The 24,883-nt window shown below is 38.8% G+C and overlaps 2 protein-coding genes across 2 annotated transcripts in view; both read left to right on the forward strand.

Annotated features, from left to right (window-relative positions):
- Nucleotides 1-24,883, forward strand: part of tmed4 (transmembrane p24 trafficking protein 4) — a 260,820-nt gene that overhangs the window by 223,279 nt on the left and 12,658 nt on the right. The gene's annotated exons all lie outside the window — the stretch shown is intronic.
- plagl2 (pleiomorphic adenoma gene-like 2) overlaps nt 6,634-24,883 on the forward strand; it is a 50,761-nt gene continuing 32,511 nt past the window's right edge. The window contains exon 1 of the mRNA XM_072367962.1: nt 6,634-6,929. The gene's annotated coding sequence lies outside the window, so the exon portion shown is untranslated. The remainder of the gene's footprint in view (nt 6,930-24,883) is intronic.

The raw sequence follows: 24,883 nt of genomic DNA on the forward strand, positions 1-24,883 counted from the left end.
TGATTCTGGATCTCTTAGGTTGTGAAGATGAGAAGGAAAATGTCAACGTTTACAGTAAATGTGTTTTCATGCAGCTTGAGCGCAAAAGACACTGATGGTGTTCAAATAATCTGTGTGTTAAAGGACAGAGAAGTGGAGTGACATGACAGTGCAGGAACAGCTGGATTTCTGACTACTGTTATGCCTCCATAAACAGATCCACATGTTTCTGCTCAATGCCTGATGATGGCTTTATTCAAGGGAGGCCATCTCTGTCCTCTATGCTGTCATCAGAACTTCTGGAAAGCTGGCTTTCTTGTCGCTTACGGTGCATCTAATCAGGCTTGATAAGGTGCGTGGTAGCCGAAAGCATGCAGGGCTTTGGCTGCTGTCGCTTTCTTCTGAGGCAGTTTGTGCATGGAAAAGCCTTTTCTAGATGGTTTGCAGAGACAAGACGGGACAAGTCACGATCTGGCGTTTCATAAGATAGTTAAAAATCGCTCCATGGCTTTAAATGACAGACCACCATGCAACAACTGCAATCAACCTGACTGCGGTTGCAGCAACCGCACTGGAATCCAAACAAACAAACAATGGCATAATGAAAGAAGTGTTCGTCTTTGTGGTGGGAAATCATTTCACCTCATTCATCTGTTTCTCTATTGTCTATTCTTGTCCAGTTTTTGTTTGTTTTACATCATCCTCGAGTTAAAAGCTGCGGGAGAAAATGACCGAAAGAGCTACAAGTTAGACCCTTTTTCAGTTTTTCCGTATAAAGAGGAAATGCGAGATTACAGTGCAGGCATGTTTAATCTCATTGAGACACAGTTTAGGTGAAGGAAAAATGGCAAACTATTCAAATAAAGACCACAGAAAAAAAACAGCTAACTATACAGCTAAAGTCACACTCCTTTCGCACCTAAATAGGTGCATATATGCAGGTTTTTTAGCTGTGGGTTTGTCTGCTGCCATCTTCACCAGTCTGTGAGGGTCTGCTGGGTCCCTCTGAACCTCTGCATCAACCTACCAGGCGAGAAAGATGAGGAGCAACAGGACAACATAGATGCTTGAGGAAGAGACAAATGCCATCATCCACACATCTACAATGTACTGTAGATCAGCTATATAACCATGCATGGGAAGCTTATATGTACAGGATCTCCCAGTCGGACTGTGCATGAACACAGAAATCAGGTGCCCAGCCTTACCCTGAGCGTGCTGAGAACCTGTGACTATTTCCTCCTATGGATAACCCTTATAACTTGTACAACAGGAAGAAATGACATTTTACTATCCTGAACAACAGTTTACTGATCAGTACAGCTTTCTTAAAAAATAGATTAGCATTATTTAGTTTCTCTAGAATGGTGTTGCTCTTGTGGCAGACTGTTCCAGGCTCCAATCAAATTGAGTCTTTCTTTGTATCTTCTCGAGGTTTTCGACAGAGCTTTTTACAATGAACACATCCATCCATCCATCTATCCATCCATTATCCATCTCCTGCTTATCCAAGGTCGGGTCGCGAAGGCAACAGGTCCAAGAGAGAAACCCTGACATCCTTCTCCTTAGCGACACCTTTCAGCTCAATCCCGGGGCGTTCCCAGGCCAGACGGGCCATGTAAGCCTTCCTGCATGTTATAGGTCTGCCCCGGGGCCTCTTCCCAGTTGGACACGCCTGAGAAACCTCCAAAGGGAGGGGATCAGGGGGTATCCAAACTGACTCCTTCCAATGTAGAGGAGCATCAGCTCGACGCTGAGCTTCCTCCGGATGGTGGAGCTCCTCACCATATTTCTAAGGCTGAGCCCATAGCCACCCTCTGAAGGAAACTCATTTCGGCCGCCTGTATCCACGACCCAGATCTGTGACCATAGGTGAGGGTTGGAAGAAAGATGGAGCAGTAAACTGAAGGCTTAGCCCTCCGGCTCAGCTCACTCTTCACCAGGACGGACTGGAGCAGCACCTTCATTACTGCTGATGAGTCCGCTTTTCCATCTCTGGCTCCAATCACTCATGAACAAGAGCCCCAGACATTTAAACTCCTGGTGTTAGAAGAGCAGCTAAATATCCAACTGTGTCTCAGGCAATTTATGAAATTTATCACAAAATGAAAATCTGTGTTCGTTGTTTTTTTTTTAATGTATAAGTTTGTGTGGATATTACATAAATTATGTACAGAATTGTTTCATTTTAAGAATTATATTCTCTTTTATCATTTATCATATTAGTTTTTATTTAACATCCATGTTTTCATTTATTTCTTTGTAAATCACTGGTTTTATTTGTGTTTGAAAAGTGCTTCATGAATAGATTTAAGAGGCTAAGTCTGCATCCGGGAAGTAAAGGTGATTATTTCACTTGGGGAGGATGCCAGACTAATAGATTTGTACCTTATAGTCTATGAGAGAAGTCAAGAAGAACCAGAAGATTGTGTTTAATTTGTGTCCCGCCTGATCTTTGAATGACTCAAACCTGCAGGCATGAAAGACACCTCCCACTGAAATACATCACTTTGAAAGCTGTGCATTGTGTCACAGAAAGCATGCAAAGTTTCTTTGCATCTGCAAAGATAAAGTTATTTTCATTTCACGTCTTTTTGAGGACTTATTGCGACATTTTAAAGTCTGAGAGCGAACAGCTAAAGCTAAGTTTAGCGATTAACCTTCCGAAAGTATAGACTCATGTGGGTTAACTAAAGGTACAAATGACAAAGGGACAATTTGGTGATTTAGATTCTTATTTGATGTAATAATACTGAGCAACACTCGCTCGACCCATTTTCACACATGACCACGTGGAGATGTTCTGGCAAACAATTTGGAACGACTTTTTCTTGGAGTTGCTATTTACTCATGTACTTAATAACTGGAGATTTTCTGTTTTTCTGCAGATTTGCTCTCAGAGCATGAAATGTGAGGTAGGAGGGTGCAGGGCAACATCATCTAAAGCATGCAGGAAAACTCCAGATGACCGTTCCTGTGTGCAGTAGCACCTGAACGTATCCATGAGCGAGAAGTTCAGGAGAAAATGATGTGACACGTAACCTGTTATCACCGAGCACAATCGCTTGCTGGTAGGAAATGCTCTGGAACGGTTTCTGCTATGTTCACAAACTTTCTCATCGGACCACCTTCCGGATATTTTACGAGCGGGGCTGAGTGGAGGGTGGCCAGGAGAAGACGGCATAAATGCTGGGAATGTTCATGCTTTCACTTCTGAAATTCTCCAGAACATTTCAGGACTGTAATTCAGGTAAAAATGGCTTCAGAGAGTAAAAGTGAAAACAGCCGTAACTCCACATGAAGGTAGCTTTGACCCATTGTGACCTGATTCAACATAAAAAGCCTTTTAACCTTTCAAGACTGGTCCCACATGTGCTTCCAGCAACATTTTCAACACAAACAGTTTTGCATTTTTAAGAAATATTGATAAGCATGACGTCAAAGTAAATCATTTACAGTGAAAGCAGAGGCATTAACCCTTTGAACGGTTTTCATTTTATGTTTCTAGTTTCTTCAGAGGCTGAGAAATAAAAGCAATAAACCTTTCATTTCAGTTTTAAGTTTTCCAGATAAATCCTCAGGTTTTGGAGGGCTTTCTTTAACAAACGGTTGGGTCATGCGGATTCATTTAAATGATTTCATCAGCTGTTATCTGTCTTTTCCAGTGCTAAACTATGTAAATGATCACACATGTGTAGGCCGAGCTGTCAAATTAAAAATGTCTGTATTAGCTTACCTTTATTTCAGTAAACAGAAAGATCACAAAAAACTCTAATAAGATCTGGACTGAAATAATGGTTCAATTCAATTCAATTCTCCAGAAAAACTTAGTTTAAGAATCTCTGAAAAGTCTGCAAAAGCCTAAATGTCGAATCTAGAGTTTTTAGGTACTGAGTAGGTTTATAGTTTGGCAGTTTATTTAAGATGAAAATTATCAGACAAAAAATATGTAAAAACTGGTTTACCTGTGACTTCTCTTCCGGTTTTATGTCCAGCCTTACAGATGCACATCCTTTTCTCTCAGCCTGCACTCATTCTGTTTGGGTAAAACGGGTCTTTCACATTCCTAACACATGATCAAAAACAATCCCAGATCACTTATGACACACTTAAAAAAACTGTGAAGGTTGCAGATACACAGAAAAACTTTCTTATTAGATGGAGATTTACATCAATTTTTGCTGTTAACTTTGAAGCGATCTTAAAAGCCAAAAATCAGCTTTCATCTTTTTCTTTTGATATTCTAAAAATGCTTGATTCCAGTGGCATAAACAGTCTCTTGTTGGTTAAGAGAATTGGGTATTTGTTTGCCTTTATGAGCAGTTCAGAATGTAAGAAAGGAAATATTACATTTTCAGAGATTTCAAGATGTAAAAAAAGTGGAGAATTTAAATCATATGTCATATGTTGATAAATATTTACTTTTTATTAAATAAGATGAGGTTCACTAACTGTGTCAGCTCTTTTTCTTATTTTAGAGTTATTTGAAGTAACATGGCTGATTACTGTAAAATTGGTTTAACTTCTTGAAAATTAAAATAAATTACATTAAAATACAGTTTAACTTTATTGCATTATTTAATCTGAACTTTCAGAGCTGCACATTTCACCCTTAAGATTTATTCAGTTGCATTAATAATGACAAAAACAATCCTTCTAACCTCGAGGCTTAACTTTTGATCAATAAGCTCTCAGTTTTTATTGATTTGTCCACAGAATTCCTGTTTAGCAGCCCTGCGTTTGGAGGCAAACAATCTTGTGCCATTAAAATTCTGTCGAAATCGTAGATTTTTTTTCTCTCCCCCCTGGTGCTTACTAGGAAATTAAATACCATTTGTCACTTCTGCGGTGAAAAATAAATGTTGCTCGACTTTTTTACGGCAAAAACGCAGAAAACTAATCCTCATCCCTGAAGGATCTGCAGCTCTGGACTGATTGAAGTTGCTCTTTAACCTCATCTTCTTCCCGCTGTCCCGCATTTTAAACGCACTGAAGCGACTTCAGGTGAAAAAAAATAATAAAAATAACCAAAGAAGGATCAGAACAATCTGCGGCTTTTCCGTCCAAAGTGATGCCTACTTTTTGCGCCAGCTCCTCAGACAAAAACCAAAGCAGAAGTCCGTGACCTCTTCTTTTTCTCTCCAGCTCACCAACAGGTAAACCTATTGTCGCTTTGGAGCCCCCCCCGCCCCCAAAGTGAACAACAGATATTTTCTGCCCCCCTCCCCTCCTCTCTGTATCAAACACGCCGAAAGACGAAAGTTTTTTTTTTTTTTTGGTTGCATTCGGGTTCGGTCGGAAATGTCGCAATTAAGAGGAAGCGACTGATTGCTGGAAAACGAGAGCACGCATGTGGGGAGATTTCTGCACACTGCTGTTGTTTTTATGGCTTTAAAGACTGGCCAGCAGATCACTGGGTACTTTGGAAGTATATGTGAACACAGCTGAATTAAAACTCTGTTAAAATGAAAACTAAGACTCTGTTTTAATCAAGTTAAATTGTGCTTCTGAACATTTTTAAAATAAAAAGACAGAAATGAAAATATTTCTGTAACAGTTTTCATTAGAGTAGTGCTTTCAGCTAGACGGACAAAATTGTTCTTTTGTCTTTGAGTATACCAGGAGCAGCACTTGAAGGCAGCATTATTGAAGACTGCTGCCCCCCCACCTCAGTCTTAGTCCGTCTCTGCGCGACCATTTTCCCCCCGCGGGCTCGCTGGACGGGCTGAGGAGAGGTGCGGTGGGCAGTTAGGGTGATGAGGAAACGACTTGATGTGCCCTGGAAGTAATCCTTTCACCCCTCTCCCCTCCCAGGCCTCCACCCCTCCCCCCACCCCAGAAAACACAGAAGGTGGGAGAGAAAACCGAGACCACCACCTCCACCGGTCGCCCTCAACACGTGATTTTCTTCTTCCCGCATGTTGCCCCTTATTGACATTTTTATACTTCAAATTATCCTAATTCGAAAATTACATGTAATGTTGGTCTCATTTTTCATTCATCTATTGTTTTATTTGTTATGTCGGGTGCACAAAAATGTACCCATTGGAAGAAAAACTAACTATTCAACTAATTTATAGTTATAAACAATCATCTTCTGTTCTTGGAATAATCTGTTGATCTCAAATCAACGAGGCTCTGTTTTACACTCTTTCTTTCATTAGCAGTGACAATTAAACATGATAATAACTAAATGTGTTGTTGATGGGACTGAACGTTTTTTCCTCATTTAGAAGGAAAGGATGGCAACAGAAATGATAAATAGACAAAAACAAACAAAATAAATGAAGATAAGACTTTAAATGAGACTCACAAGAAGAAATAAACAACCAAACAACTTAATTAAGCCTCAGACATTTTAGCGTATAGAATTTTATAATTATAGAAGATAATAAAGCCTGTTAAATGGACATAAAATAACGGTTGTTTGAATATTAGATGTTAAAATCAAAATGGCTCCATTCCAACTGCAATAAATGGTGTGATGGTTGATTGAATATGTTGAAAAATGGGATTTTTTTTCCCCCTCAAAGAGATGAATGAGGAGGATGTCGGAGCCGCACGCAGGTGTATGAACTGGGTCATGACTTCAAACTGGGAGAACTGGCTGCAGGCTGCTGAAAACCCAGTTTGCTGTCGGTGGTTACAAAAAAAAAAAAAAAAAAAAAAAAAAAAAAGTTTGTGAAAGTGGCCTGACGTCACACTCCCACAATGCTTACCGCCCCATAACTCCGCTGCAGCCTGAGGAGAGCCAGACACACTCTCAGGCCTCGAATATAGAAAAATAATTGGAAAAAATCGGAAAAAATAATAAAACCACAGATCGCGGGGAGAAAACAGCGTGGAGCGGTGGCGTGGGTTCTGCCACGGCGGGATTCTGGTCCGGTCCGGGATGGAAGGTTACCGGGACTCCATGTGAATTTGACTAATGCGGTGCTGGAAAGTTTTTGGTGGGTAAACTGCTCGTTCTTTTTTTTTTTTTCCTATGTAAGAGCTCATAATGTGGGCTGCAAGTCCTCGTATGAGCATGTGTGGCTTGTGAAGCGACTTTACGGGCTTTATGCGGGCTCCCAGCTCCTGCTGAGTGACACATCGACGTGCGGGACTCTTGAATTGTTGTGAACGCGTTGTTACCACAGCGCGATCCCGACTTTGCGTAGCCCCGTTTTTTTTGCTCAAGTTTTTTTTTGTGGCAGCTTGGAAGGAGCCTGGCTATTTAATTTGAAATAACACGATCGCCTCCTCTGCCCTCTCCGATCTTGACCGATAAACATGTTGCAGATGCGAACGCGTGAAGTTGCTCCACACGGTGCACTTTGTCCGGCGGCCCCTCGCTGTTGACGTCTGATGTTCTTTGCAAGTTTTCGGCGATCTGGTGAGCTGTAAGCAGTTTGCGAATATTTATCATGTGTGGCATGCCGCTGCAGAGGAGAAGGAGATAGACGGGAACGTCCCGTGGTGTGTGTTTTCTGTGCCAGATGAGAGAAGTTTTCCAAAAAGTGGCAGTTTGTGGAGGCAGTTTTCTGCGTGCATCGGGCATTCTTTTAAATTAGGAGTTTTGGGGGACTGATAATCAGTCGACAACCCCCTCTTAAACCACCTCTATAAGGCCAGTGTGGCTACCCGAATCGAGCCAACCAACTTGGTGATAGTTTAGGTCGCTGATCGGATGTTTTTGTGTCTGTTTTCAGTTTTTGTTTTAGTTTGCAAGCTGGTAAATAACCAAGATCCTTCCAAAAGAAAAAAGGGGGGAGGGGGTGATTGGGTTCAGAATGTGTGGCTCAGTTTATGCACTTGTTACTGATAGCTGTCTCTGCCGCAAGCTTTTCTGCTGTCACTTGTGTGCAAATGAGCAAATAAGCGACTTAAGGAGGCTGGTGCTCTGCAGAACACAACGTGAAGCTGTGACATTTGCGCACTGTGCTGTTTCTGCATGCTGTCCTTCCGTCATATTTGTATTGCTGCTGCAGCCATGTTCTGTAGTTCATTACGAGATTGCTGTAGTTTGTTTTCCCGTGGAGCAAAAAGCATGAACTCGCTTTGAACTTTGGGCTATTTAAGGTGTTTTCATGACATCAGCTTTAGGCAGACATCCTGTGATTGTAAAGGAGAATACACATCTCCACTGGGAGGGATGCAGCGAGTTATTAGATTGGTATTCAGTGAAGTTGGCATTTATTCTCTCACTTGATTAGATTGATTAGAGAAGACGAAAGGCATATGAGATAAACTGTGAAGTGCTTTGTTGGGAGTTTGCACCAAATAAACACACAAAACACACTTTAAAACTATTCTAATTAAAAAAAAATTTAAAAAATTCAGATTGAGATCGAGGGTGAATTTGGTCTGTCATTTCATTTATATAGTACAGAAAGTTGCCTTGACAAATGCAATGTAACTAGATTTAGTGATTTAGCCGAGTTATCCTAATGATTTGTGTGGAAAAAAGATGCAATCAGTCATCTACGCCAGTGTTATAGTTTCCATACACACATGGTTGTGATCACATGGTGGCTCCTGTGTACCCACTGATTTGTTTCATTCGTAGAGCAGAGTGGAAGCAGGGAATATCTCTGACTGCAGATGCCAATCTGTGTTTGAGGAAGACACTAACATGTCCACAAGAAAGTTTAATTGGAGCCTTTCGTGGTAAACTAAAGGCAGTTTAAAGCGCCAACACTTAAAAAAAAAAAAACATGAATATATACAGTGTTGAGAGAGCGGATTTCAGATCAGTGCAGCATGCTGACATGAGTTTAGGTGGTTTTCCCTCCTCACTCCTGCACGTCGGAGTCAAGCATGTACCATCAAGGCCTCCAGCTACATAATAAGGAAATGGAAGTGGGTCTGTCACGAGACAATGCCTTTGTTTCTGCCAGTTGCTGTGCAAGTTGAGACCTATGTGTTGATGTTTGCTGCTCTCTTCACTATAACCATCCAGATGGCGATGGATCGGCCCTGCAGCCCTTTGCAGATTTCATTTCCCAAACATTGGACGTATTATACCGTCTGAGGTAGCAGTTGTTATGGTGGTTTTAGAGGCAGTGACAGATGGATGTAGCTTTGCATTAATAGTTAAGATGACTTTGTTGGCTGATGTGGAGGAAAAAAAAAAAAAAAAAAAATCGAATGACAGCAACACATTTACAAACTTCTACTTTTGATCATTTTTTTTTCCTGCATGCTTTAGGTATTACGTAAACATTCCTCCTGCTCCAAAACATTTTCTAAGCAGTCATAAACTCCTGATGATTCGTGTTATTCTGGTGCCCGAGCATTCCTCGCTGCTCTGCTCTCCAAAAATTTCTCTTCCCTGGTCCACGGAGCCAGCTTCTTCTCATTAACTTCCATGCATTGCCTTACATTACTTCCATGCCCCTGTGGTCGGGAGTCAGCACGTTTCATGTTTGCCTTTGTGATTGAGTGAGCGTGCTCGCCTGTGAGCGCGCGCGTGTGTGAGAGAGAAGTGTTTTTGGAGTTGGAAGGAGGTCTCCTTGTAAAATCTCCCACAATTCCTTGCACCTCTGCGGGCAGCGGTGGTGGCGGCGGCGGCAGCGGCAGCAACAGCAGGCTGATTTCCATGAGAAAAGAGCATCAGTTGGGTTAATGGGAGGGAAGGCTCTCCGAGGGGACAAATGGTAGTTAATAACCAGGGAAGGATCGGAAAAGCTCTGATCCCTTTCTTTGTACTTCTTCACCTTATAGAGGCAGGGATGGGATAGGGTTGGGGGTGCAGGGGAGGCAGGGTAAAGGAGCAGGGGACACCGAGTTCATGCTGTAATGGATGTTGTTCACTGAGGGGCTGCAAGAAGATTGTAGTATTTGTTATTTTCTCAGGGCTGCAGCAAGCTGGGAGCCTGAGAATGGCAACAGAATATGGGGCATCGCAGGAGCTGCTATTTGTGTGCATACGCAAGTTTTGCGTATTTGTTCTTTTTGTGTACTCTCATGTACACTGGGGTGTTTACATGCGTGCGTGTTGAGTGTCATGGGACAAGCAGGAGGCTAGATTTATTTGTTTGCAGTATGTGAGGTTTCACACAGTAGCTGCTGGTCTTTCAGGTCACTCTGAGGATGGGTGGCTGTGTGACAGCTGGAAGGACGGAAATATTAGCAGAGAAGTTATTAAGTTATACTGAGATGTAAAGAAAAAGCGGAATAAAGGCTAAAAATGCAGGTCAGGTTGTTAGACTTTCAGCTGCAAAAACTGGCATTAAGTGGCAAGGGATTTTTCCCATATTTCTTAAAGAATATTCGCCCAATAAGTGTATAGTTCTTATAATAAATACCAAGCACTGAAAGCGGGTTTTGATCTCCTTTTCAACATTTCAGAAATCGAGTGTATTTCATTTTTAGAGATGCAAACACAATTAACACATTGCTCTGCTTAAAAAGTCAGCAGTTTGATTGTTCATCATTGTGTGATGAGGGAAAAAGTTTAAAAGGCAAAATAGGCTTTTTTTAAGAAATGTTTTCAAGATGATTCATTAACCGTTAAACCAAGGATAGGATATGATTTTTGCTCAAAGCAAAACTTACTGAACCAGAGGGGATTTTGGTTTCGTTTAAGAAACTAACTACACAAAGGAAAGCTCAGACAAGGTTTTACAGGATCAATTTGTCCCTTTGAGACACTTCTTTTAGGATGGTAAAATGCAGTTTTTAACTGTTACCAAAACTTGAAACCATCAGACAGTGGGAATATGTGCTTGACTTGAGAAAAATTTCTAATTCCACTGAAACTCACAAGTGGATAACTTTTTTCAGATTGTCTAGTTCAGGAAGTGAACGCAACATGGAATGTCTTTAGCAAAACATAATGATTACTGAGTGAATTCTCACGGTGCCATTGATTTATTTTAATGCTGTTTTTATTCACCTTTTTATAGCTACTTTTTATTCTATTTATACAGCTATACCAGATTTCATTCTATTGTGTATATAAGGACAATTATACACTGTTTGTTTTCATTGTTTTTTCAAGCTGTGCCATCAAACTTAATTTGGATGACTAACATCAGATCACAAGACATTGTCCAAAGATGTTTATGTGACTAACTCTTCCACAGGTGCTATTTGAGTGTGATGGAGTATTTACTTGTATATGGTCGGGGGGGAAACAATATATTGATAATTTAGATTAGATTAGACATAACCATATCAACATAAGCAATATTGACACTGCAAAGTCATTTGTACTTGTCATTTAATGAGGGCTGCATTCCATTTAGATAAAGTTCTGCTTTTGGGTATGTTCTACAACTAACTAGCATGCACATGTGTACAAGTGCAATCCCTCATCAATATACATGAAATTAGCACCATATATTTAAGTATTTGATTACATATCGCAAGTCATGTTGTCATCACAATATTAAACAACAATACCACATATCGTGCAGTCCTGTAATGTCCTCACAGCCAGCTAACTAGAATCCACATTATGTTTATTTTAAAAGTGGAAATCCTAGCCTGAGAAAAGCTGATCTGACATGGAGAAGTCTACAAAAACCTTTGCTAAAAAGCATAACAAATGTAATATTCTAAGCTTGTTTGTCAGGCACAATCAATCAAAACAGAAACATGCTATAGGAATTATTAAAGGGCTCAGTCAGTCAACTCTGAGGATCTTGAACAGTTGTCACAAAGCGAGTTGTTAGCATTTCTTCCTTTTATTAGATTGATAAAGGGGATTTTGTACAAAAGTTTTAATTTGATCATTAATTCTTTCTAACTATTTAGAGGCTATTTATAATAGCTAAAATAGCCTGAATTGTTTGGTAATTTAAGTTTTTTTTAATAGCTTTTTAAAACAGATGCTACATTTAGTCAGTTTAGACTGTTAGCTCTAGTCTACACGAGTTTGAATTCAGTTTGAGTTTGAATTCACAAGCAATAAAATCAGCCTAATGAGCCTAAACCCTGTATTTGCTCTACACATTTATTCTTTCAGTATGCTTGAACACTCTTAGGATTTACTTGGTGTTGACTATTTTGCTTATATGTGATTTAAATCTGTCTCTGCATATATATATATATATATATATATATATATATATATATTGTTTTTTGTGTTACTCTTTGTGCTATGTTATGTACAACACTGGTCAACTGTGGTTGTTTTAAATGTGCTTTATAAATAGATATGATTTATGTGTAGCATTTGCTAACGTTATCAATCTTTTAATAGCCGTACTGTGTAACTGATGTGCTACGCTAACCTCATGTTAAGCGTTTACCAGCATTTAGCCAGGCATAGTCCAGTTATTTATAGACTAAAAAAGTTTTAACAAATCACATCTCAGTTCAGTACACAGTCTGATGTTATTACTAGCTTAAGACGGCTAATGTCAGTTAGCATTAGCAAACTTTAAAGACATATCACAAGAAAAATATCAACAAAATTGTCTTTGTGACTCTTCTGTTGCAACAGTCATGCCATGTTTTAGCATTCACCATTATCAAAATGTAGGGTTTAAATTTAAAGTTAAGTTAATGTTACGAATGGTGCCTTATGATGGCTGATATTAGCTAACATTAGCAAACTTTATTTTACTGTATCACTGACTGTAAAAAAAATGGTAGTTTTGCATTAATTAGCTTCACTTTAGCACAATGGAAAGTAGCAGCTTTTTGAATGCATCACATGTTCTTGAGCAGTAGATAAGATTTTACTGGATTAGTTGAGGATCTGCTAGACTAAGACTATGCTAGACGTAGTCTAGGTCTTGTTATTATATGACTCCTCTTTTTGAGCTGGACTTTAATATTAACTCTTAGTCTGTCATTCTCACCGAGAGCCCAGGTGTTACATAGAGTAACATAGTCAAGCCTAGATTATGAAATGTGATATTAAATATTTTCACATCATATTTTCACATTAAATCCACAGGAGTTATATTTGGGATAAAGCCTCCTGTGTGCAAAACATTACTAAACATCACTCTTTATATCCTTTCTTGAAAGTAGAGCACTAGGTACATTTACAACATTTAGCTGGCAGCTGTGACAGAGAGAAGAATGATGCTTTTCTGTGTAACACACTGATTGAAAACAGATACATATGTGCAGTGCAGCATACGTACACATACCTCTGCATACACACAGATATTTACAAGGGTAATTAAAGTGAAAAAGAACCATAAAATTTTAATTTTTACAATGCATAAGCACAAAGTTAATAATACAGGCGCACATGCTCTCATTTACTCACTCTTGCTGAGGCTTTTTGGACCCGTGAACATTCTGATGGTTCCTGCAGTATGCCGGTCAGAAATAGTAAGAGGATGCTAGATGCTTGAACCACATACTGCCACTTTTCCTTGTGGATCTTTTCTAGGAAGAGCGGGGCAGCTGTGGCTTTTCAGAACCTACATCCATCCATCAACTAGTACCCATGGTTTACTCACACAGGCACACACTCCTTTCCTGCATTTTTTTTTCCTGTCTCTCCTCCCTATTTTCTCCACTTCCATGTATTTTAATTTCTTTCCTTCTCTTTCTCCTTCCTCAATTTTTTTCACTCCTGCACTCTGTCCATCTGTCCCTCAATATTTCGTCCTTCATCCATCCCTTTCTCTCACACTGAGTTTACAGCCCCCGGGCCACTTCCGCCAGGCTGTCTGCGACAGATTTATTAATAGGCTTTTCTCTGCGCAGTAAACACAGCGTTGGTTTTGGGGGTCGTCTCTCAGACACTGATAGACTTGTACTTAACCTTAGGCACTCACTGACTTTGGAATAGAGGAAGGTCTGTTGGATTCAAACATGACCCAATGCAGATTAAATCACACAGAGGCAGCTGGGAAAAACACATTTAGAAAACAAGTGATTTGCAGTGAAAGAGTCAGATTCATCAGATTTGGTGATATCGTATAGGTTTGAGTGCACACCTCAGCCTGCTCACCTGTTGTAACATACACCACCAAATTACAGAACCAGATGGAATTTACGAAATTGTCATGGAATTATAGATGTTGAATATTACTGGAACTGACTGCTCCCTAAGCCCCGATCTCCTGTGGTTAAGACCAATTCATGGTTTCTGCAGACAGATTTGGACTCAAATGCAAAACTGCAGACTTACTCACACCTCTCTTCATGCCATTTTTAAAGAATATGTATGCATTTCAACTTAAAAAAAACAAACCAATGACTCCTTTGAAGTAAAAAGTACTAAATGGACTTCTAAAACCCCCAAAAACTTTGGGCTGTACACTGTGTGCAAATGACTTGGGCATATGACAAAATGTTTGCCACATGGACCTTAAAGTGTCACATCTACCTGCTATTTCTGTAATTTTCCGTTTTAGACAAAAACATGCATCTCATTTCTGCCCACCCTCTGTTTTTTTTGTTGGTGACTGTAACTGACAGAAGCATTAATGGCTTAAAACGGACTCATCTTAAAACTCGTCAGTGTTTCAGTACGTGACATGGTGTCATGATATTGTAGAACACAGGTTCATGCTGCATGCAGTCAGATGAAAATCAGCGTTCTTGCCAGATGTAGCATCATTAGACTTTTCTTTTATTTGGGGGGGGGGAAATTACAAAGATTTAATATCATAAGCATGATAACAAATTTGAGCTCTTAGCTTACATAGTTTAAAACGTAATGCTATCTCAGATGATGCGTTTAACATCTGTTGCTAGAGTGTAAACCTCCTCACATTTAATAGACCGAGACAGAACAGGTAATTTAACCACAAACTCCGAAATAGCAGCATCTACAAGTGGCAGTCTTTGACTCAGTGGTGAAATGCCAGCTGCCACGAGAATTTGTTTGACCTGTAACCCACAAAAATAATTGCACCTCTTAAGGCGTGAGTGGAGGTTTTTGACAGGTGATGTCTGCCTGTCACCCACTTGGTGGAGAGGTGGAGCATGAGCAAAGGAATAGCCCATTAACTTTCAGTTCTTGTGAAACAGAGCATTGGCCTTGGCAACAGACGATGCGCTCCATCAGTTCCCCTGTAGCTTGTACTGAAATGCTCTTCGGCCTTTGTAGTAATGCTGGCTTTAAGCCCCAATAACATTATTATTGGAGGTTGAGTATAAAATACTTTGTGTGCTACCTGGCGATTCATTTAATTTCCCATGACTGGATTTATAACTTTACAAAATTAGGAGATGTGTTCTTTTACAGACAGACTTGAAGCTTTCAGTAACAACAGTCAGGAGATCTTTTTATTCTTCTTTCGGAATCATTATTTTGGTAATTTTATCGATGCTATCCAGTGATTTCTCCATATGTTCACAATTGTGTTAGAAGTAAGAACTGCCAATAACTAGTTCAGCATTTGTTTCAAACTATTTTACTATATGAAAACTAATAAAAGCAGAAAACATATCGAATACCACTTGTAGCCGACAATAAAATACGACTCACACCAGATGTGATTTAAGTTTTGTTTAAAAGATTTTAGCTGTTGCTCTGAATAAAAAGGACTTCTTTAATAACTATGGGCTGGATTCACTCATGACAACCCGAGTTTTCCTTTTGCAAAAGCCTTCTAAAACCTGGAAAATTTAAATCTGTCAACTAAAACCTGTCCTGTCATGTTAATTAATAATTTCTATGCTATTATTATAATATTATAATGTAATGTGTGAACTGCATCGCATCAAGGCTTGAAAAGTAGCAGGAGTGCTGAATGACACAGACTAATTATACTCCATATTATAGTATATTTTTTTCCCTTTCAAACTTGATTTTTTTCTATTAAATTTATTTTTTCAAATGTTCTTATTCCGTCTTTAAAACAAGAGCGCAAATGGCCAAGGAATGATTAGAATAAGTTATGTTTTTATTGTAATAAAATTAATTTTTCCTTCTGAAGTTGATACATTTAAACAAGTTCTTGTTCATGAAATGATGAATTAATGAATAAAACAATTATAAACCAGGTCCTGCCACGATAAACAACCCAAGAAATGTACTTTTCAGTAAACTTTCTACAAACTTCAAACGATGTACCAGTTTCCAGGGACTCGATCTTTCTCCATTTTGAAAATATGGCTTTGAAAATGTACAGATCTCTGACCTGAACACCATCAGTGCAATCTCAAAATCACTTAAAAAAAAAAAAAAAAAAAAACGGTATTTTTTATATCACTTTTGTCAATATAAATTTAACATACCAGATTGAATGCTATGAGCTTGACAAGATGTGACCACACAGTTAGCTCTCCCCGCACTGTATCAAACGAAAAGCGTTCTGAATTTAATTGGATAGAAAACCCCTGTTCTTAACACGACTTTCATTATGAAAGATGTGGATCCATACTGCACGCAGCGGCTTCCCCAACTGACCCAAAGCAGTGCTGAATTTAACAAACCAGAAGGGGACTTTTACAAAAGCTTGATCCAGTACAGCATCATGTATAAAAACACCACAGTTATTTCATTGAATTGATTTACGGTATCTGTATCCCAGTTGGTATTAAACCAGTTGTGGTCACACCAGCATTTGCAGTTTTAAACGGATACTGGTAACTTACTCTTCTTCCACTTTGCTGTGAGATTTAGCTTTTGTAAGTGCTAAAAAGCTCTTTTGCGTATGGATTATGGATCCTACTAGAGGCCCACTGATCGCACATTTGGGTCTAAATCACTGACGAGCACAAAAATGTTTGCAATCAGACCAACGTTGTGCTAGACTGTTTCTAAACTGCTGCAACACAATAACACCGGCCTGTTGCACTTCTATAGAAGAGTGTGACATTATGGAACTGAAATTTTTGTGGTGCTTCTTCCTGTCTCTCTTGTATCATCACTTTCAGTGGATCAGAGCCGGAGGCATGTTCTGGGATTTTTATAAAAGGATCCGACCTGACCATTATTTCACAGAGGAACTAAGAGCAGTTATTAAAGCCTTCATGCCAGAGTAGAGTATTTATCACCAAATTTTGATCTTGTTTCTCGTTTGAATTTGTTGCCTATCCCTACTTGCACGTTCTCAGAAATGAACGTGAGGAAGGGGAAAGTGAAGAATAAACTCTAGTCTAGAATACAATTGCCTCCACTTCATGTGCTGTAGGCGCCTTTGTTATTGAAGTAATTTATTCCTCAGGATCAAGGACCTTAATGCAGGGTTTCTTCTCCTGTTTTACTGGTTGTAGTCAACATTTTCTCAGATAAAATGAGGCGTGTTGTAGCACAACTAGCCACAACTTCAGTGTGTCGGCTCCCCAAATGTACTCTGTGGAAGCTTTTTTTGAGAAGTGTTGCTTGTCATTTTGTTGCCACAAACAACTCAGAAATGTTTCTCCGCTTCTCTCAGGATAGTTGTGATAATGTTCTCAGACGCTTACATTAAGGTCCTGAAATCACTTCTGCATTTGCAAATGATTTCCTCTTGTTAACAGATTGAAGCTGTTTCATCGTTGCGAGATTTTTGTCGCTTCATCAGTTCATGCCAAAATCCGAAGAAAAAGTAAAGAATTTAGCTTGGAGACATTTTAAAATGGAGCTTCTACATGAAATGACTGTCCTTCGGGGCAGGGCTGGGCCAACTGGTCAGGTGTCTGCGGGCACACCGGATGAAACATGAGCTCCTGCACTGCTGGCCTGTCATCGTGCTGGATTGAACGGTCAGAAAAAAGATAGATTGACGAAGGTTTCAGCGTCACTGTGTCTTACTTTCTCGAGCGGTTGTTAACCTTTTTCGGGAATTAATTCAGACTTATTGTAGATGACAGAATTAAGATATTTGCCAGCGTGTAGGAAGTTATGAAACCCGGCTGTTTTGTCCAAAAGAAGGAAAATTGTTAAGTTGCTTTCAGTGCATTTTACAGGCCAAGGTTTTTGAGCTGGTAATTATTTATTATTTAGTGATCGTATAATTGTTTAGTCTACACAATGTCAGAAATCATGTGAAAACACTGTCAAGAATGTGGAGATTTTTAATCTGCAAAGGGCTAAGAAAGAAGCATTTTCTCACACTGAAGTAAAAACCTGAAATGATCATTTTATTTGAAATATTAATGTTTCATTCTCTCTCAAAAACTAATTGTCAGCTGTTGGTGTTTATTTGTTTTTTCTTTCATCAAGCATTTGCATACTTATTTATCAAATATTTCCTTTGATTTTAACTTTCTCTTTCTAGAGTTTCTTACCTGAATTGGTTCTTTTAAAGTTTACTCTCTAATGTGAATTTAATTCGTGTCAAACTGCATCTGAGGTTCTTTTACAAAAGGGGCATTTTAGGGACATGTAGAAAAAAATGTTGATTTAAATACCTCCTTGTCAGAGTGACTATGAAGCTGATGATTATTTTCGTTACGGATCAATATGCTTAATATTTTGTGGATCTACATGTTGATGATTTGGCCTTTAAAACATTAGAAAATCTCCCCTTTTTGTTTGTATTAACTATATCTAAAACACAGTTTTTGTTATCACAGAAAGCTTCTAAAATGCAAAGATGTTTACATGTGACCAGATGCTGCCAGTTATAGATATTTGTACTATCCCCTAGAATTAACACAAATAATTAAGTGATTGGCAGAACTGTTTGATATTATTTTTTTAATCTGTACTAATGGCTCCTAATGATTAGAGAGACTTTGGCACCCTCAATGAAGAGATAATTTGGTATTTTAAGGGCTGGAAAGATTAGATTTAAAACGGTTTAAATGTGATATTCATTGGCTAATTTGTAGAAAATGAATTCCATGTTTTGATACTTGAGTTGTATTCAGACGGCAGTCAGTTCAGCTTATGACGACTGAATAAAAACTTTAGATCCTTTACTAAGTAAAGAAATCAGTTCAAGCAATCGGGACAACTTAACTAGATATAGTTTTCATTTTAAAAATGAATATTTGGATGTATGCAAGTGACAGTTGTGGACCTTCCTTTTAATGTTGAATGATCCTGATAAAGAACAAGACCTGGGTTAGTTCTATCCCTAATAGAGACAGAGAAGCTGAAATCTCATTCCATTTCCAGGAGTCATCTATTTAAATTTTGTTGAATAGATATATAAAAAAAAAAATGGTCATGATATCATGTTTGGAGGAGAGACACTTCCAGAAATTGGCAGTAAAACATCCCAACTGTTTTCGCGATTATCTGTATTCCCGTTATTATCTGTTCACGTAGAAAGTTTTCAATCGGAGCCTGAGTGAAAGTGTTGCGGTGTGCTGGTATCGTGCGCTGTAGTTGAGGAATGCATCAGCACTGAACGTGCACACACCCACATACACAGAACTAAAGCATGTCAAAGAGCAGTTGAGAAGGAACACGTGACTCGGCACACAGTTATGCGTGTTTAACGGGCACAGTAATATCTGGAATATGGACACGCTCTGTTCAGCTTAGTCTAGAGATGCCGATTTATGAGTCAGCGAACGGGATGAAACCCGATCCATGCGGTGGGAGAGCGTAACTCCTGACTCACACATTCTCCCTGCATCCCTCACAAACTTTCGGCTACAGTAGTAGTGACAGATGATCGCACAGCTCCTGATTCATACTCTGGAACGGATAAGAAGGCAGCGGGAGAAAAAACAGAATGTAGCCGCAGTGTCTGATGACACATCCTCTCTTCCTTCCTTCACAGGGATTTTTTAATAACACCTCTGCCACCCCGCCCTGCTCAACAATCTCTGCTCGCTAAATAATGCCAAGCAAAACCTCCAGTAGACAAAGACAGTTTCTCTGCAGCTCGTGCAGCTTGAACTGATGTGTCAGTGTGGGAGAAGAAAAAATGACATTATAATTTCTACATGCAAATAGTTGACTGGTGAATATTCATCCATGATATTGCTCTGTGCATGGTTGCAGCAGATTGCAACAGACTATATTTGGCAATCAGAAAATCAATGAACATTAGTTTTACGCCACACATCAGCCTTTAATGCAGTCTAGTAACGGGGAGATAGTTATGGGGAAAAAAGAGTCCATTAAGCTTACTAAACAAAGATTGTAACTGTTTTGAATAGACTATTCTGTGCTGTCAAAAATTGTTCAGCCAACTTCATACATCTGCTCACCTGTCCTCAATCAAAAGGATTTCCTCGTCCAAATGTAAAGTATTGACCTGTGCAGTCATAGTTTCAAAAAGTCATCAAGAAACTAAGAACTATAATGTCCAGCATTAAGAAACTACTACTTAGCGAAATCTTTAACAAAATATAGTTTCTCACATATTTATGGCTCAGTAAAATCTACCGAATGGCCTCAACAGATTTCCTAATTAAAAACTAGCCTGACAACAATGTAAAAGCAAATGTCCTGCACCCAAAATAAGCAGTATGCTTTGAGAATTCAAATGCTTTTAACTTTTTCAGAAGTGCAGTATTTTCTCTGAAATGGTGTATGTAGCAGAAAATATAAATTAAATTATGGACTGCATAAATATCTATACATATAAATAAAAGTACTGCAGTTAAGATAATTAATTACCATATTGACTAAAGAGAAACTTAATGCTTTTGTTTGGTAAGGAAGTGGGTTAAACTGTTGACCCATAGTTGGATGGACCTTTAAAGGTGTGATGGACAAAGTTAGTAAGCATTAATTGAATTTTAACATAGATGACTTGCAGTTATACACACTTAGCCAGAAGAAGTAGTGAACTTTATCAGTGGTGAAATAAAATAAATTATAATTGTCCTTTATCAATAAATAGCACGATATAGAATACTACTAATGAACTGATGTGAACAATAGTTACCCAACAAAAAACAAACAAACAAACAAAAAACCATTCCCATTCTTGCTAAAACAAAAGAAGGTCCCAATGTTGTTGCAGACTGTCAGTCAAGATAATTAAAAGAAATATAACAAAAGCAGAATCCCTTTTCTCACTTTACGCCAAATTTATGAGGTCAGTGCAACTAGACTGATCTACTATTTTGAGGTGTGGAAGAAGCACTAGAACATTTTTTTTTTATCATTAAATACTGTAAAATATGCATTTAAAATGTCTCTACAAGATTGGGCTAGGCTAGTTAGCGTTTAGATAGTTAGCTTTTGGCTAGTTAGCCTTCAGAGAGGGCTTCCAGTGCTTATTTATATTTTTCTTAATTTTGTTAAACAAGATATTGTTTAACAATATCTTGGGTCAATGGATTTAAGATGTTAGCTATCACAAGCTAAGCTGCAGATTTGATCTAGTTTCAAGATTTTTCTTTTCACTTAGCTTTCTTCACACTAGACTGTATAATATAAAGTATACTTTATATTATGGTATTATATCTTAACCTAATTATGACCACATGTAGTTACTGGGTTTATATTTCTACTTGGTAGAAACTGCATATTCTATTCTTTAGGATAAGTAAGTAATCATTTTGACTTCATGAAATGATCAGCATTTAGGCTAAACATTGTTAGCATTGTAATTATGCCAACAAGTCAAGCTCTTCTTGTTTAAGTGAAATCCCACTGCTTTGAACCTTTTTTTCATTGTGAAATGCTTTCATGGCGATTTCTCTCTCTGCAACACTAATTGATTAATAAACCCCCTCAATATTTTCCACTGCTGTTTTATACTTTATATGCTTTAGGGATAAATGGAAAATAATCAGTTCCATTCAGTTCAGTTTGACTATGTATTAATGTACGTTACATTTGTTTAGATGAAAAAAATATATTTGAAAATAAATATTTTTCACTTTTAGACCTTAAAATTTTGATATTAGGTAACTTAATGTATAGCTTTATACTTCAATGTTTTTATATTCTTTAGTCATATTGTGGAAGAATGTTGAAAACTGTATGCATAAAAGTGAATGCATATGGCAAACCAGGAATTTAAAGTGGATTTGATATAGATATGTTCAGGCTAACTTCATGTAACTGGAGATAATTTACCAATTTTTAAAAAAATCTTAGCTCCTCCTACAATTATGGGATGTAACACCACTGTCATAAAAGCAAATATATATGTGAGCCTAGCTATTTTTTTGCCAGACACATGAAATTGTCATGTTGAGGCCACAAAGACACCATCAAAAGCCCACAAAAATGTCAAGTGACCATAAAGCCAATCGATGTGATGCAGAGCAGGAAACCAAAGTCGTGAACTGCGGTATTTTAACCCCAGAGCTCCTTAAGGCTGTTTCAGGCAAGGGAGTGTGTATAAATAAAGTCAGTGTACCTCAAAATGAGTCACAAGCACATAGTTTTAAGGTTCACAAACTTCTCGAGTGTTTCTTTAAAATACTTGGAGTAAGTTAACAAAAGTTGAAAAAAGTTGAATAGACTTGAAGTTTAGCTTTTAGCAGTGAAGTTAAAGTTGAACTAACTTTTACTTAAATGTGTTACACTGCATCCTATTTTTTGTCATCTGACCTTCATCCCCTGTAAACTTTTCTTTCTCCTCTGTCAACCTGCCCTCTATACATTTGTCGTGGCTCTCGTGCTTCATGCTGTGTTTTGATCAGTTGCTGAGCTCCTCCTCTCCCCTTTCTCCTCTCTTTTTTTCAAGCATGCTTCTCCTTCTCATTATTTCCTTCAAGTATGCTCCTCTGTGTCATTCTCTTCTCCGAGCTTTGAATTTCCCCCCTCTGTCTGTCTTCCTCCCTCCCCTCATCCATGACCACGTACCAAATTTAACCCCTCACCCACTCTAGTGCATTCCATCAGCTTCATAAACACACACGTGGTACCAAACTTGTAACGGTGCTTCCTCCGCTCTCCTCCTCTTTCCTCACATCTTTCCATCTATTCTCTCTCCCTCTCAAAAGACTCGGTGAACGACAACAACAAGTTGGAAAAATGAAAGTGGGGTGACAACTGCGAGTCCCCTTTCTGCGTCCCCTCCAGGGCCAGTGTGAAGTTTTCAGTTTGATTGAAGGCCTCTTTTCTGTGGTGTGCGGTGTGAAAGCTGTCCTAATTGAATGATAAAGTGCCCTGAGATGGAGTCCAGTGAATAGCCAACAATGGCCAGCCTGTGTGTGGTAGAGGGATTTTGGTTCACATCCAGCCTCTGCCTCTCTACTCCGAGAGGGGGCCTATTATAACACTCTCTGTTGGACTCGTCACGTGATACTGCCTGCAACTCACCCCTTCCTCTCAGTTCATCCCTCTCCCCCTGCCCCAGTGTGGCCCAGCCAATCCGCTCACATCATCACCCCCTCTTCACTGTTCCTGTTTGCTTGGATGGTCTCATTTTGCCAGCGAGTGACTTTCTGTAGCAGCTATCTTTGCTTGGGTCGGTGTCCGTACTGTATGTATCTATTAAGTCAGTACCTTCGGCTCTCAGAACTCCAGGGTGATGTAGAAAGTTAGTTACCTGTTTGGCTTGTGACTCTCAAGCAATGCCAGCTAACGACGCAAAAAAAAGAAAAAAAAGGGTTTGGATAGCTTTTCGTGTTTGAAGATTCTTTTAATAGTTCTGAAACATTTTTTTGAAGAATTTTAAAAGAACCCACTGTCAGAATGCTTGGGTCCGTATTTACCAAAGGACTGCACAGATGTTTTGCTCAGTTGTCATTGCTGTAGTTTACTTACATTTGTAAGACGTGAATAAGAAAAGATGAATGGAAATCAAATCTTTTGATATGTACTGATAAAAAGTTTAAGGCTTACTTTAAGTGTTTTTGGCTTTTTTAAAGAATAGTGGGCTCAGAAACAACCTTTGAAATAGTGTCCAACCTTGCAACGATTAAAATGACTTGACTCTCCAGCTGTTTCTGATCTGAGGGGGCAAATGATAAACCTATGTTACTTAGCAGCATCTTTCCAGATATAAAGAATAAAATACTCCAGACGTTCTCAGAGATCATTCACGAAGAAGAGTTCTCTCTCCATTTTCCCTTTTGTGGATGTTCACCACAGCATTTTTTTCCTGCTTGAAGTTTGTTTCCTGTTAGGACTACTTCTTCTACCGAATTACAGCCATCAGAAAGACACTGCCACCCTCTGGCGACACCACACAGTCTGTGTTATTGACTTCATACCAGTAAATGGACACGTGTCTAATTAATCAATTCATTACTTTTTGCTGTTTTTCAGAAGATCAACTCAGATTTGCTTTGTTAGTGAATGAGGAAACTGGCTACATATTGACTAAAATAAAAGCACGACTGCTGAGAATCCTAATTTAGTCTCTCGTATTATTTTGTGAAGGAAAAGGTGTGATTAGGGTTAGAATATTAATAAACGTGCTTTAGTCCAGATGTTACCTAAGAATGGTTGGTCAGTCAACAAAAATGTACATGGTTACAGCTCAGATGTTTCGATAACCTTAGATCATGATTTCTGCTATTTCTTGTCGTCTCTTTTCAAAAGATAACGAAAGACATGGGGTGAGACTGGGCTTTTAATTCAGTTCAGGCTTCGTAAGTGTTGTATTGTTGAGTGTTGCTCAAGCGCAGGTGAATCTCCATGCATTATTCGTTGTTGTTTTAATCATTGCATAATGTGAATAGCTTTGTCACAGACACTGATAAAGTCACCCTATTTATCTCTCTCTCTCTTTTTTTTTTTTAATAGTTGATGTTAGTTTTGCACACACACACCCCGCAGATGTCATGTTTGCATCACTGCTGATCGGAACTGGAGTCTATAAATACCCGCAACTACTGTAGATTCATTGAACCTGGGACTGAAAGCTAGTTGTACCCTTTCCATGTGAAGATAAAAAACACATGTTAAAGGGTGTTGGTGGGTTTTTGTCCAGTGGGGAAGAGGCTTTCTTTTTTTTTTTTGTGGACATTGCCTGCCCGGGGGAAAATAAAAAGATCTGCGATAGCTTTCTTTTCTCTTCCTCAGACTTGTTCCAGTGGTTAATCCATTTATAGAGTCAGATTAGTTGCTTCAATAAGACGGGCTGAAGTAACCTTTTGCTTACATCCTGTTGGTAGCATATTCACTGATAGTGTCACCTGTTTATATAAATATGATAAAGTGTGCATTATTCAGCCACAGTTCTTTAGATTGGTACCC

This window comes from Leuresthes tenuis, unplaced genomic scaffold, assembly GCF_036924035.1.
Source record: "Leuresthes tenuis unplaced genomic scaffold, fLeuTen1.0.hap1 SCAF_16, whole genome shotgun sequence".
NCBI classification, from domain to species: domain Eukaryota; kingdom Metazoa; phylum Chordata; class Actinopteri; order Atheriniformes; family Atherinopsidae; genus Leuresthes; species Leuresthes tenuis.